We start from the raw sequence: 5,598 nt of genomic DNA, 5'->3' as shown, positions 1-5,598 counted from the left end.
GAGTTTTGTTTCTCATTCACGTGGGAAATGCTAACAAATGCCTCCGTGGAAAGACAAGCACAGAAGGTGAAGGATCGCCAGGCCCCGGGGTTCTCAGCCTTCCTGATGCTGTCACGTTCCTCGTGTCCGCGCGACCCCCAACCGTAAAATTATTTATGCTGCTACTTCATAACTGTCATTTTACTACTGTTATGGATTGTAGTGTAAATAGCTGGTATTCAGGACAGCTGATACAAGACCTCAAAGGGGCCTGGACCCCTTTAGGCTAGATGAGACATCTATCTCTCACACTTTATTTTTATTTATTTATTTTTGCTTTTAATTTTTTTTTTTTTTTGGAGTCAGGGTTTCTCTGTGTAGCCCTGGCTGTCCTGAACTCACTTTGTAGACCAGGCTGGCTTCGAACTCACGGAGATCCACCTGCCTCTGCCTCCCCAAGTTCTGTCTCTCACACTTTCTTATGAGAGTCAGTCTCCCCCGTACAGAGGAAGCAGGAACAGGATCTCGTGAGCAAGGAGCGCGGTCTCTGGCCCACTTCTCAGGTTGTCTTGTATGAGGCTCACAAAGTTGTTTCCTTATCTCGGCCGTAACAGATGGTTTATTATTTAAGCGAATCTTATTTATGTAACTCCCAAACCATCTCTCCCATCTTCCTGCTTTGGAGTCAGGGTTTGTTCAGTTTTCACTTATGCCCTGAGGCTGCATTGCTGTAGAACTCGGCAACTTTTCTAATTGAAAACAAAAAAGGAAAAAACAACTCCTCAAACCTTTACCTTGGGAGCTAGGTTTGACTCTCCTCATTTTAGAGGTTAGGGCCACAGACTAGAGAGGTGGCATCCCTTCGCTAGGTCACAAAGCAAACAAGTGGGAGAGCCAGGATGATGTCTTGGGGATGCTGCGTCCTGGCTGGGTCTTAGACCCCCATTCAGCATTCTAGAGGGGTGGAAGACTTCTCCATCGGTTCTGGAGTCTTTCCTGCCCCACAGGTCTCTGCTGTCCCCTCTCTACTTCTTTCTGCAGTTGTGACCATTTGAAAAGTTGTCACATCAAGCAATGGGCTCTGGCAGCTTAAGATTCAAATTGAGTCCGCACTTCCTGGTATTTTACAGACTCATCCCTGCCATCCCTCCCTCCATTCCAGAGCACCGAGCAAATGGTAGAGACTAGAAAACATTCTTACTGATTAATATTTAAGAGTGGCAGCTCTGACGGGAGTGTTAAGATGGCGTAAGCCACTGCTGAAGCTTTCACGCTCCTCAGTGTATTTCTATGCTCCCATGGGTGACTCAAAACAAGTCCTTAAGAACGTGTTGTCACTTCCCCTGTGCAAATAAGAGACGTGAAGTGCAGACAGGATAGAGTGATATGCTCCCCTGATTCACATCCATGCTCATTTTGGGGGGAAGGATTTATTCCAGCCAAACACCATGCTAGATGCTGAGACAGAATTAAGGACTGCTTTTAACAGGAAGATGTGTGTCTGAACCCAGAAATGTTCTGTTTGTAATCATTTATTTTTCTTTTAAAAATGTGTAACATTTAATATAAAAAATTTGTGTGAATGTGTGTGTGTGTGTGTGTGTGTGTGTGTGTGTGTGTGTGTGTGTGAGAGAGAGAGAGAGAGAAAGAGAGAGAGAGAGAGAGAGAGAGAGAGAGAGAGAGAGAGAGACATGTCACAGACACTGAGTGTGGAGCTCAAAGGACAATTTTCAGGAGTTGGTTCTCTCTTTCTACCTTGTGGGTCCTGGGTATTGAACGTTAGGCTTGGTAGCAAGCAAGATGCAAAGCTATCTCTCTGATCTATATAAAACCAAGCTATACAGTGCCTGCCTACTTTCATACATTCCAGGCCCTACTTTTGTTTGTTTGTTTTCGAGACAGAGTTTCTCTGTGTTAGCTTTGGTTGTCCTGAAGTAGCTTTGCAGACCAGGCTGGCCTCGAACTCACAGTGATCCGCCTGCCTCTGCCTCCCAAGTGCTGGGATTAAAGGCGTGCGCCACCGCGCGCTACTTTATTTATGAAGTTCTTCTGGTTCTGCCTATCTCCTTCCCATTTCAGACTTTCAATAAAAGTCTTGGTTTCTGGAAGGGTCTGAAGTTAGGGTAGCAAAACTGAGTGCTTTGGCCTGAGATAGTTTCCTGCGAGGCTACACTTCCCAGCTTCCTTAGAGAACTACAGAAGCCATTTCCTGTTGGGGTTCCTGCAAGTGTCATTGTCAGCTGGGAACGGATCTGAACAAAATCTGAGTCAGCACCGTTTTAGCAGGCATTGGATCACAAACTCCCAGGGTCTGACCTCATGGTTTATTTTTCTTACACCGTTAAGCACAATAAAATTTTGGGAAAAAGTCTCCATGTGACAATTATCACAATAAAGTTGCAAGGGTGGCCACAGGGAAACTCGCTTGCGAAGTAGCAAAACACCTGTGACCTTTACAATAAGAATGAGTTCTGGGCCCGGGCGCAATGGCTCACGCCTTTAATCTCATCACTCGGGAGGCAACGGCAGGTGGATCTCTGTGAGTTCGAGGCCAGCCTGGTCTACAAAGTGAGTCCAGGACAGCCAAGGATACATACAGAATTCCTGTCTTGAAAAACCTTTAAAAAAAAAAATCTACTTACTGATAAACAATGCTCAGAGTAAAGGCCTAGGGAGTAAGGATTTATAATATGCAAATCTACTGATGGAGGATGCAAAGTATATGGGGTCTCTTTCAAAAGGAAGGGTTCTAGTCACTGAGAGGGAAAGATCAGGATTAGAACCTAAACAACACTCAGGATTTCGAGGGATTCAGGTGAACAGCAAAGGATCGTCAGGCTGTCAGGCAGCATTTGGTACAGCCTTCCTGGTGACCCTGGAACGGCAGAGATTGGGGGACGCCCCTCTAGTTTTCAGGTGCATTTGGCCAACTCAAGATTTAGAGGACTGGGGCTGGAGAGATGGCTCAGTGGTTAAGAGCACTGTCTGCTCTTCCAAAGGACCTGGGTTCAATGCCCAGCAACCATGTGGCAGCTCACAACTGTCTGTAACTCTAGTTCTAAGGGGTCTGACACCTACACACTACATACCAATGTACATAAATAAAACTAAAAGAAAAAAATTTGATCCTAGACCCTGCTGTGAATTTCAAATTCCCCATTCCAAAGTACCCACCCTCAGCCTTGCTACAGGCTAATCTGAAAAAACTCTATTTAGTAGGCCTCATACCTGGTTCATTTGTTCAACTCTCATCCAAATCTGGCCACAAAATACATTGGACAAATGGCCACTGCTGTCCCAAAGCCTTTTCGTCACTAATACCCAAACTGATTTAGATAATTCCACGAGACAGAGTGCAGTCGTGATTTGAGGTCCCTCCCCAACATAACACACAGTTCTCTCTAATCTTCCTCAAGGCCCTGGTTTACAAACATGCTCAGGATCAGAGCGCCCTCCACCTTGGCTGATGACTTAGGCTCACCTTGGAGTAAATATCAACCATGTGGCTTGCAGCCATGTTGGCTGAAGACCTAGCAACTATATGGATTATGGCCATCTTGACTGATGACTGGATGAAATAAAAAAAAGAAATGACTGCTCCTGGGCATGGTGGAGGAGAAAGTTTATTATAGATATGTGGGGAGCACAGGCAGAGACAGACACAAAAGGAGCAAAGGAGGGCGGGTAATCAAGATGTCTGGATTATACAGGGAAGTGCCTCTGGGTAAGAGCAGCCTCTGGGCTGGAGAGTTCAGGCTAGAGGGCCAGGTATGCCGCCCTGTAACATGGAGGGACTGAAGGATGCTGGGACAGCCTGGAGGCCAGGTCCACTTAGATATGCTAAATAAGCACCTCAGCCTTTTGTCCTGGGTTTGAGGCCCAACAGTGGCCTAGCAACTATGTGGCTTGTTGCCATTTTGGGTGGTGACCTCATCGGGACGGAAGCCTGCCGCTGTGTGACTTCACCACCGTTGTGGTTGAGGTGATTAAGGCGGTATACCTCTGTTTATCACTGTTTCCCCATTTTTAGACTAAAGAAGCAATACCAGGCTTCTAAGAAGGTTTATTTTAAAACTGGATCATGTAAGAATGGTGATGCCCATGTTGTCTTTGTCAAGCTTTAGTTATTTGGAGAAACAGAGTCATTAAAAAAAAAAACCTGGGCGTTTAAAAAAGTACATTATAGAAGGATCATAGCCGGTTGTGGTGGCACATGACTTTAATCCCAGCACTCCACTTGGGAGGCAGAGGTAGGCGGATCGATGTGAGTTTGAGGCCAGCCTGGGCTACAACGTGAGTCTAGGACAGCCAAGGATACACAGAGAAACCCTGTCTAGAAAAACCAAAATCAACCAACCAACCAACCAACCTACCAAACAAACAAACAAACAAAGGATCAAGAAAATGAAGTTCCCAGTCTCTGTGGACTGTATTTATGGTCTAAAGTTTAATTCAAGAATTCAGATTTTAAGGCTCAAACTTAACCAGGCTGACCTTGAACTCAGAGATCTGCTTGCCTCTGGCTCTAAGAGTGCTGGGATTAAAGGTGTGGGACACTACGCTCAGCTATTATAACTCTAATCTTATAAAAGAGTTACTTATTTTAACTTATTGTTACTTATTTTTAGAGATAACTAAGGTAAACAAGCTAATAGTCAGTCATGCTAAGTAAAAATGCAACTCATATGGAAGCGAGCTTGGAGGGACACATTAGAATTTATACTGGAGCAACAAAATAATCTACAGTAGCTTCTATTTTGTAAAATTTAGCCGGTGTGGTGGCGCATGCCTTTAATCCTAGCACTCAGGAGGCAGAGGCTGGTGGATCACTATGAGTTCGAGGCCAGCCTGGTCTACAAAGTGAGTCAAGGACAGCTAAGGCCACACAGAGAGACCCTGTCTCGAAAAACAAAAGGCAACAAACAAACAAAAAGACCCCAAAAAACCTTAGTTGCAACTCACCCATCTCTTAACTTCTGCTAATGTCTTTGCTGTAATATTAGTAGTTTTAGTAACCATACAAGCCACGTTTGAAACCTCTCTGAAGTCCCTGGGACTGGTGGTAATAATAATAATAACAATAATCATCATCATCATCATCATCATCATCATCCATCTGGGACTTCATTCGTTTTTCTGGAAAGACACAAGTTGAGAAGAACACCTGGCACTTCCTGTTGATTAGTTTCTAGATCTTTCCACTTAACATACACTTTAGACTGTGACTTTTCTAGGGCAAAATGCTTTTGGACATTAGAAATCTCATTATTCTTTAACGTGAAAAAAAAAACAACTTAAGGTTAGCATAGCTAAATGTGGCAGAGTATGTGGGGAGTTAGGTAGATGTATACGTCCCTTTTTACTAAAAAAAACCCTGCCATTTTATTTTATTTTATTTTATTTTGGTTTTTCGAGACAGGGTCTCTCTGTGTAGCCTTGGCCATCCTGGACTCACTTTGTAGACCAGGCTGGCCTCGAACTCACATCGATCCACCTACCTCTGCCTCCCGAGTGCTGGGATTAAAGGCGTGCGCCACCACGCCCAGCTAACCCTGCCATTTTAAAAGAGTGTTTGCTAGTATAAGCAAGACCATTATGAGACTGTAATGGGAGGTCCTA

Source organism: Acomys minous (genome assembly GCF_964271855.1).
Source record: "Acomys minous genome assembly, chromosome: 10".
Taxonomy (NCBI): domain Eukaryota; kingdom Metazoa; phylum Chordata; class Mammalia; order Rodentia; family Muridae; genus Acomys; species Acomys minous.
Note: the sequence above shows the minus strand (reverse complement) of the source record.